We start from the raw sequence: 10895 nt of genomic DNA, 5'->3' as shown, positions 1-10895 counted from the left end.
GGTAAAGGATGGTCCTTTGGATTTTCTAGCTGTAGAAGATCTTCCCACCTGTGAGCCTTGCCTACAAGGCAAGATGACGAAACGGCCATTTAACGGTAAGCCTGAAAGATGTACGGGCACACTTGACCTAATACATACTGATGTATGTGGTCCCCTGAGTGTTAGGACACGAAATCAACACGTGTATTTCATCACCTTCACAGATGATTTTTCACGATATGGTTACGTGTACCTAATGAGACACAAGTCTGAATCCTTTGAAAAGTTCAAAGAGTTTAGACGAGGTTGAGAAACAGATAGGGAGAGAAATTAAAGCCCTTCGATCAGATCGAGGTGGCGAATATCTCTCTGACGAACTCAGGGACTACTTAAAGGACAATGGGATAGTATCACAATTAGCTCCTCCTGCTACACCACAACTTAACGGTGTTTCAAAGAGGAGGAATAAGACCTTATTAGATATGGTCTGGTCGCTTCTCATACACTCAGAGTTACCCACATCCTTTTGGGGTTACGCATTAGAGACTGCGATTTACGTGCTGAATCGGGTTCCAACCAAATCGGTTCCAAATACTCCATATGAACTTTGGACCGGAAAGAAACCAAGTGTCAGACACTTGAAGATTTGGGGTTGTCCAGCACACGTTAAAAGAACGAGTGCAGACAAGTTGGAATCTAAGACCAGCCGTTGCCTATTTGTAGGCTACCCAAAAGGCTCTGTAGGTTACCTTTTCTATGACCCAAGTGAGCAGAAAGTGTTCTGCAGTCGAAATGCGCAATTCTTGGAAATCGACTATATCCTGGACACCCATCGTCAGGAAGTTGTTCTTGATGAGGAGAACTCAGGAGTAGTGGGAGATGTCCCACAAGTTCCAGGTAATGACCAACTTAGAAGATCCACTCGGGCATCCAGGCCACCAGTCCGTTATGGTTATGATCAGGATAGTTACCTGGTGGAAACCTTGACTAGTGAGGAGGATCCCATGACTTATGCAGAAGCTATGTTGGACATAGATTCCCAGAAGTGGGTGGAGGCCATGAGAGCAGAGATGGACTCAATGGAGGCCAATTGAGTCTGGACTCTAGTAGATCCACCCTCCGGGGTAAAAGCAATCGGTTGCAAATGGATTTACAAGAGGAAGAAGGGCCCCGATGGCAGGATTGAGACCTTCAAGGCTCGTCTAGTGGCGAAAGGGTACACTCAGAAAGAAGGCATCGATTATGAGGAAACCTTTTCGCCTGTGGCCATGCTTAAATCCATTAGGATCTTGCTAGTTGTAGCAGCATACCATGATTATGAGATTTGGCAGATGGATGTCAAAACTGCATTCCTGAATGGAGATCTTACTGAAGATATCTATATGCAGCAGCCGCAAAGCTTCAATGCTGCAGGTCAGGAAAACATGGTATGTAAACTTAATAGATCCATTTATGGACTTAAGCAAGCTTCTAGAAGTTGACTACGGTGAAAGTATGGCTTCTTGGTTCTACAGGAAGTTCAGTGGAGATAATAAGGTTACCTTCTTGGTTCTATATGTAGATGACATTCTACTCCTTGGGAATGATGTAGGAATGTTAACTACGGTGAAAGTATGGCTTTCACAGCAATTCTCCATGAAAGATCTTGGAGAAACCTCCTATATACTGGGTCTTCGACTCTATAGAGATAGATCGAAGCGGATAATAGTATTATCTCAATATGCTTACATTGATAAAATAGTCAAGAGATATAGCATGGAAAACTCCAAGAAAGGAAATGTTCCTTTCAGGCACGGAGTCACTCTCTCCAAGAAGATGTCTCCCATGACTTCTGAGGAGATTGATGGCATGAAAGACATTCCCTATGCCTCTGCCATAGGGAGCATCATGTATGCCATGCTGTGCACTTGTCCTGACAATGCTCAGGCAGTGAGTGTAGTAAATAGATTTCAGGCCAACCTAGGGCAGGAGCATTGGACTGCTGTGAAAAACATACTTAAGTACCTTCAAAGGACAAAAGAGTTTTGTCTGATGTTCGACGGTAGCTCACTACAGATCCGGGGGTTTACAGATGCCGATTTCCAGTAAGACCCAGATGATAGAAAGTCTACATCTGGATATCTACTTTATGAGTTTATTGTAAATGAATAAAGATACATATTTGATTCATGTTCCCTTGGTATGTTTCTGTGTAATACCCTTAAATTGGACACTTAATGAGACTCGTGTTAGTTTAGAATGTTCACAGCCAGTGGGTCGGTCTGGGGAGACCTATCCTGACAAGGCTGACACTGTGGTGCCACCAAGTCGGTTGGGGTGGCCTGTCTCAGCTGCCAGGGTGAAACCCTAGGCACATACAATGTAGGATTAATTGAATCTTTGAACTGGACCAGATTTCTAGTATTGCCCTGGACCTTGGAGATTGATGGGCAAAACTGGAAAGTTACACCCGACCCCTAGACTCGATTATGATACTGCACTAGGTGTCGGATTGGGCTATCTTTGATGTACCAATCAGTGAGATCCTTAGCGGGGGTCAAAACCTGGGTATGTTGGGACAGTTTGAGAATTCATCTGAGTGGGTGATCATAATGACAGGATCAGCCCCTTTGTCGGACAAAGGTAATGATCGGGGATGCACTCTCAGTGATGGAAACCAAGACTGCCGGCAGCCGATTTCAACCGTTGAGATTTGTTTTGCAAAATATATTTTATATAAGATATAAAAGTATATATATATGGTTTCTGAAAGGTTTGCAAAAGGTTTTAATTCCTGGGATCCATATAAGTGGAGAGTGCAACACTGTTCCTTGCAGCCGAGGGAGAGGTCCTCTCTTGTCGGGCAGTGTATGATCATTATGGGCTGAGAGGTTAAGTGTAAAACCATTGAGGATAACACCTGATGGGCTAATCTTGCATCTGCCCACAGTCCCTGGGTGTTACAAGGTGATTTGGCCCAGGGACCACTTAGTGTAAGTGTTGGGCCCATAGGGCCCATTTGATGGGTTTCAGGGGGTACACTGTCTTCAGCAGTGCATTCGGCTAGGCCTTGTAACAAAGGCTGGGCTAAACCCATGTGGCTGATGTGTAGATCAATGCTTGGGTCCCACGCCATACAAGGAAGCCCAACTGGGCAGCAGTTTGGAAGGCTTTTTGAGTACATAACCTTAAGTGGGCCTTAAGCCCATTTTGAACTAGGCTGATTTGATCAGTCATTTAAAGGAGGCGAATTCTGAAGTGGGTCAGCTAAAAGGATTGGGCTTAGACCCTATCCACTCAGAGACTCCAAGATCTAAATGAGATTTAGATCTGGAAACCTCCTAATTAGATTAGGAGATAGCTGATCTGATCTGCAGATAAGATAAGGATTATCCCTTATCACTAAGGGACTTCTAACCCAAATATGATTTGGATTAGCAACTCCTAATCTGATTAGGAGCTGATCCCTTTGAGATTATAAAAGGGGAAGGGGGCGGCAGCCTTTAAGATGATCAATAGTATTCTTCTCTTTGAAGAAAGAGAGATTGAGAGATTTCCTGCATACTGCGAATTCTCTCCTGCCGCCACTTCCTACCATTGCCATTCCTTCAGTTCGATCTCCAGTTTTTGGGAGCAATCAAGATTTGATCTTGATCTTGATCTCAATCTTTTGGGAAAAGATTGGTTGGAGCTGTACTCACAAGCCGTCCAGTTGATTCTTGCGAAGGGTCAAGTTCTTTTGAAGAACATTGTTGATTCTACTCCATCCTTCATTGCGCCATCTTCAGTGGGAGCAGATTTTGGATCCTTCATTGGGCGTGAACACCTCCATTGGGAGATAGTATTTCTCCACATCAGGTATAATCTTCTCCCACTCCTTTTGCTTCAGATTTGGTTCAGTTTATGGTTCAAGATTGATCCTTGAAAATATGATTTTCTAAATAGGGAATACGATTCCCAGCTGAAGGGAGAGATAAATTTTTGAAATTCGCCCCTTATTCCGTAATCTTTGGGCGTCCATAGGATGGATCTCTCATCCCTTCAGAATCAAAGATGGAGGGGGGTGTGTGTAACGAAAACCCAGTTTGAAAGAAAGAAAATCAGAATTAAAGAGAACAAAATTTAAATGGGAAGCAAGGCAATTTAGAGTGTTGTAATTAACCAAAAGAATGAATCTTGGTCTAGGATAACATCCACCACCAGAATTTCATTACTGCTCATCGATGCAAGAATAAGTCATTCCAGACTTTGAATATTCATCGTAGGAATTATTTTCCAACATCTTCCTAATATCAATTAATCGGAAAACAAGTGGTCCTCTTAACCCTTACTACTGAACAACCCCTAAACAAGCGTTAAAGATTTAATCTAGAAATAGCATTAAGCATTAGAGATCGATGAAGGTAAACAACACAAGCACAAGCGGTTGCATTTAATTCAATCGAGTGTCCTTCCTAGGATCTAACAATTTCTTATGCAACAAATCATTAAACCCTAGTTGCTTCACAGATTAGAGGGACCAAACATTTACGGATTTGATATCTAATCTAGCAATAGATTGTAACAAATAATAAACTAGTAGGCCTTCCTAACAATCAAACAAAACAATCATAGATATAAACATAGAAGAACATTCGATATCCAAAGCATGAATTAAATAATAAAAACCAAATTGATCTCACAATTTGGTGGATTCTGAGGCTTCTGCTTGCTTCGACCAAGTATGAGAGTTTAGCCACGCATGGTAATGGTGAAAACTCAAGAAAACCAGAGAATGCGGAAGAGGGGCGGAGAGAAGAGAAGTGAAGAGAAGAGAGGTTCGGCTACTCCCAATCTGTTTGCCTTCTCTCTAGGTTTTTCTCCTCTTATCTACTTCCCCCAAGAGAAGCCTACAAAATCTCCTAAAATTCCTCTAGGTCAATCTACAAGTCTGACTTATCCAGAAAAGACTCAAAAATAAGATCAAACAAAGTTCTTATGTGAGTGCGAGAGTGGTGAAATCGCGGATGAAAGCTTCAATGCTAAGGAATGTCTTCAACACGTCACCAATGTAGTTGCATAGAATTCAGGCCCGATTTTGACCTCAATTCATTCCGAATTTATCGAAACTCAACAGGAAATTTGTAGAACGTTTCCTTATCTTTCCAATGCATCTTGAATCGTCTCAATCGGAGTTCGGATTATAGAGTTATTATCAACTTACCACATGGCGCCGAAACTGTGTAAAATGACCCGATTAGCTTTATTTCTCACCTAACGCCTCATTTCGTGCCTTAAACCAAAATATAAGAATTATGAGTGCATTTGGGCATAAAATAAACATAAAAGGCTAATTATTAAGGGAGAAAAATATGATATTTTTCGTTCTCATCAATTATCATATTTGTTCTGTTGATGCGATTGATTCTTTGGTACAGAAAGTCTTCGAACTTAATCAAAATGATGGATTAGAAGTTTCCATTAGTAAGCATCTTGAGAAAGAGGGGCCAAATGTTGAATGCTGATTTGCAGGAAATGGTTGCAGCATTGGATGATTCTCTAGAGTTACAACAGTCAGGTAATGCTCCTTATAGTATGTTGCCGATTTCTGATAGGAAGCTGGTGGGTGTTGAATCCAACCAAAGATAAAAAGTCTTGCTCGAGTGAATAATTTGTATATAGTGATGAGCAAGGTCGTCTCCACAGGGATTGGGTGGATTTATTTTCAAGTATACGAAGTAGGGGGTTGTTGAATTAAGGAAAATAAGATGAAATAAAAGAAAATAACAAAAAATAACAGAAAGCAAGGATCAAATCGATGGAAGATAGCTTCCGGTTGAAGGGACAAGTTCAGCTTTGATTCTTATCATTGATCCTTGATGCAAGGATAAATTCATATGTTTATGAATATATTGGTTATAGCCATTAACAAGCTCTAACAGTCAGCCTTTACTCGTATTATTCGACAACCAAAATAAGCTCTTTGATTGCTTCTCTTATTAATAGACAGTCCTAAACAAACTCTTAGGATTTAATCTATTAATAGCATTAAGAGGGGAGATACCCAATTCTGGTCAGCGATCTCACAAGCTCGGACCGTTTAAACCAGATCATACATTTTTCTAACATAGATCAAAAACTTTTTTGCAATCAATTTCTTTTAGTTGCCACCATGATCAAACCTACCAATCAGATACGAAACTGGAGGTCCAATCGGCCATAGATTATTCTCATTAAATGAGCAAGGGTGCTTTCTTGCTTAATCAATAAAAATAATCTTCACAGTTAATCACAGAAAATATATGAATAGCCATAAACAATGAACTGAAATAAAAATCAATTACATCTCACAATGTTTATAGAATCAAAGCTTCCCTAACCCTTCAACCAGAAATTAAAACCTTACAGACACTTCATGATGAAATCGCAACTTCCAAATGAGAGGGGGAGAACTCTGCTTCTTCCTCCTTGGTTGCTGATTGCTCTTCTTGAAGGCTGAAGCTCTCTTGGAGGCTTTGAAGATGTCCTTGGGTGCTAGTCCGCCCCCTTTATATAGACTTAGGAGGGAGTTGTCTCTTGCTGCTCTAAGGAGTTCTTTCTCCATTGGAAGTTTAGTTTTCTAATAGATAATGCCTAGATTAGATCTAATCTACTCCTATCTCTTAACTAGTAATCTTAATATCTTTTATCTGTTTAGAAATACAATAGAAAATTGAATCTGATAGGACTCTTTGATGGTTCTTATTCTTGCATTCGTATTGGGCTTCTTCAACGAATTGGGCCACTACAAGGCTTCTCTATGAACTGGGCTTCTCTGCGAATTGGCTTTTTCTACGAACTGGGCTTCTCTATGAATTGACTTAGACTGCGGACTCGATTTTGACCTTGATTCAGTCCGAATCTATCAAAACTCAAAACATGAAAGTTGTAGAGTGTTTCCTTATCTTTACAGTTCATCTTGAATCATATAAATTGGAGTCTGGATGTGAGAGTTATGCCCAAATTATCACATGGCACCAAAATTGTGCAAAATTACCCGATTAGCCTTGTTTTTCACTTAACGCCTTCTTTCGTGCCCTAAATCGAAATACAAGAATAGTGAGTCTAATTAGGCACTAAATAAGTATAAAAGACTGAATATTAAGGGGTAAAAATATGATAATTTTTATTCTCAACAAATCCCCTCACACTTGGACCTTGCCCGTCCTCGGGCAAGACAAAATTCAAGTAAGAATAAAACAAGAACAAACTAACTATCCTATCGATTTTTAAGCTCAACTCCCCTTCATCTTTCTCCACAAATATTCTAGGTTAAAAATTGCAAATCGTTAAATCAATACAACCAAGTCATACACGACTCATTCATCAGTCAATCCAATTTTTGCTACTACAAACCAGGTAGTAATTCAGGGAAAACCTTTTTATCTTCTCTCTCTTTTTATTTTCTTTTTCTCTCCTCTGAGGAAGTGAGTGCATTTTATGCTCTGTCTCACTTTTGGATTACTCGGCCAGTAGGTGCATTTTATGCTTCATCCTACTATCAGATGACTTGGCTTGTAGGTGCATTTTATGCTCCATCTTACCATCAGATTACTTGACCGGTAGGTGCATTTTATGCTCCATCCTACCATCGGATTACTTGACCAGTAGGTGCATTTTATGCTCCATCCTACCATCGGATTACTTGACTGATAGGTGCATTTCATGCTCCATCCTACCAATTGTAGCAATGGTAAAGTATTTGCCCTGTTTACTTAAACCTAAATTTAGGACTAGCTTAAAAGGGAATGGCTTCAGATAGGTCGTGTAATTCTTAATTGTACCTCATTACTAGGTCCACAAGAATTTTCCCATAATATTGTTTCAATTGATTTCAAAAGAGTTGAGTTTTTTTTAAAATAAAAAGCAGAAAAATATGACTTAAATCAAAATTTTAAAACGCAACCTAAATCCCCTCCCCCACACTTGAAACTTACATTATCTATAAATGCAGAAACAAAAAGAAAAAAACAAACTTCCCTATTTTTAATCATCATAAACCGGATCCTCTAGGTCTTGTAATTGCAACTTCCAGTGCTTTCCCTTTTCATCTATCATGGGTGGGTTCAAATCTGGAATAGGGGCCTGCAAAACAGAGGGTACAGGTTTCTTGTTAGAAATCGGTAACATAATATAAGGAGCATTACCTGACTATTGTAACTCTAGAGAACCATTCAATGCTGCAACAGTTTCTTGTAATTTAGAACTCCAGGTTAACACCTCTTTCTCAGGATGCTTACTAATGGTGATTTCCAATACATCCTTCCCATCAAGTTTAAAAACTTCTTATGCTAAAGAATCAATCACATCAATGGAATAAACAGGATTATCATTAGTAGGATATTCCATGTCATCATAAATATTAAACTTAACAATCTTACCATCAAATTCCATGGTAAGTGTCCCCTTATGCATATCGATTTTAGTCTTGGAGGTCTTAAGAAATGGCCTTCCCAACAAAATTGGAGTTGGATTGGAAGAGTCATCTTCTTCCATATCAATCACATAAAAAACAGCAGGAAAGACCAGATCATTGTTTTGGACTAACACGTCCTCCTTGGATATGTAGTGGATCGATCAACAAGTTGTAGAATCACACCCATTTCTTTCTACGGTCAAAGGTTCAAAGTTGTGTAAATAGAATGGGGCATGGCATTTATTGAAGCTCCTAGATCTAACATTGCTCTTTCGATCTTAACGTTTTTTATCTTACAAGGGATAGTAAACATACCTAGATCATTGCATTTAGGAGGTAATCTTTTTTGGAGAATTGCTGAAACATTTTCCCCTATATGGACTTTCTCATCACCTTTTAGTCTTCTCTTAGTAGTGCACAATTCTTTAAGGAATTTGGCATAGCGGGGTACTTGCTTGATTGCATCAAGGAGGGGAATGTTTACCTCAACTTTGCGGAATGTCTCGAGAATATCCTTGTCTTGCTCCTCCTTCTTGGATTTTCTAAATCGGCTAAGAAAAGGTGGAGCAATGACTATGGATTGGGGTTGCTTTCCGCTTGAATTTTTTTGGGGTGATGGTGTCTCCTTTTCTTTCCCTTCTTTAATTGTATCTTTAGATGCTTCTTCACTAGGTTCATTTAGCTCCTTCCTGTTTCTCAAGGTGATTGCACTAGCATTCTGTTTTGGATTAGCTGTGGTCTGGGAGGGTAGTTTTCCTGATACATGAGATTCTATTTGACTCACAACAGTTGCCAATTGGCTGAACTAATTCTCCAGGTTTTGGATGCTTGTCCTTGTCCCTGTTGAAATTGTTGAGTGTTAGTTGCAAGTGCTTTAACAATTTCATTTGGAGACATACCTAGGTTGGAAGACGAATATTATGGAGTCGGCAGTCTAGATTGATGCTGGTGTTGGAAGCCGAAGGGCTTGGCTGCATAACTAAGGTTAGGATGATCCCTCCATCCTGAATTGATTTATTTTTGCATCGATGAGCAGTAGTGAAATTCTGATGGTTGATGTTATCCTAGACCAAGATTCATTCTTTTGGTTAGTTTTAGCACTCTAAATTGCCTTGCTTCCCATTTAAATTTTGTTCTTTTTAATTCTAATATTCTTTCTTTTAATTCTAGTTTTCGTTACATACACCCCCCCTTCCATCTTTGATTCATGTAGCACATAATTTAGGTTTGATACTCTCTATGGGAACGATCCTTACTCGCACTACTGCATTTTATTTTTATGAGTATAGGTTTTATTTTTGGGAGGAGCTTTTTGCATGGATTCTGTATCAGGTATATCCCTCCTTAATCTTGGTTTTAGATTTGGTTCGGTTTGGTTACAAGAATGAACTTTGAAAATGTAGTTTTCTAAATTGGGAATACAATTCCCAGATGGGAGTAAAGAAATTTTTGAAATTTCGCCCAACCTTCTTATAGGATTCGGCCATCCATATGATGGATCTCCCATCCCTTCAGTGGTATCAGAGTGAGGTTCAAGTCTTGCACCAAGTTAGACCAAATCTGGATCTGCTTAAATGGGCAGAAGGCGTTCTACCCGATTTGCTCAGTTAGCATTTTTTTTTGAGAATTGGTTCCGACATTATGGGTGAATAATCTGGAAAATAAATCTTTATTATTCTGTTATATTTATAGAATTGTTCTATGAATGTTTCTTGAATTCTTGGGCTGCACGTGTGATGGAGATCGAATCTTTCTGGTGCCAAGATTGGTGCACCCTGCTATTTCCTTTCTATTCAATTTGGTCTATAAATAATTTATTTTTTAGACAAATTGTATAGGATTTCTATGTGATGTAATAATAGAACAATTAGGTTTTTCTGATTTATTTCCATCTGGAGATTGCTAGAGTGCGCAACAGAGGAGAAGAAGATTTAGTAGAAAGAAGTTTTGCGATCTAAGATTTTGCAGATATCGATTCTAAAATCCGCGATTAATTGTTCTTTGCAGGTTTGCAGGATGTCCAAGAAAATCACAGTGCAGCCCTCCAATTTCTTTTTTTGATAATTTGATTATCTAGATTTAATTTATATTTTAGATCATTATTCTTGAATTAAATCTTGAACTGGACACCAAAACTTGGGTCGATTTGTACCAAATTTGGTCCAAACTGGTTGGACCAAATTCTTGGTTTGATGGGGTTAATTTTCCTGACCCAAATTCAATTTTGGCCAGAGGGTTGATGGCCCACTTCAAGTTTTAATTCGGCCCACCTCTATAAAAACCCAGTTTTAATATGTTAAAACTGAATCAGCCCTGATTTAGCTATATGGACCGAACTGTCTTTTGCAGTTCAGCCCATGTACCTAGGTAATGTTATATGACAATATTATGGACTCTGTTGGGCTAATACTGATTTAATCTAATTAATTAAGGGTCTTATAGATATTTTAATTGATTGGATCAATGTGTTTCATGCATGTGATGTATGGATGTGTGATGTGCT

The sequence above is a fragment of the Nelumbo nucifera genome, chromosome 2 (assembly GCF_055504915.1).
Source record: "Nelumbo nucifera cultivar China Antique chromosome 2, China Antique-T2T, whole genome shotgun sequence".
Lineage (NCBI taxonomy): Eukaryota > Viridiplantae > Streptophyta > Magnoliopsida > Proteales > Nelumbonaceae > Nelumbo > Nelumbo nucifera.
Note: the sequence above shows the minus strand (reverse complement) of the source record.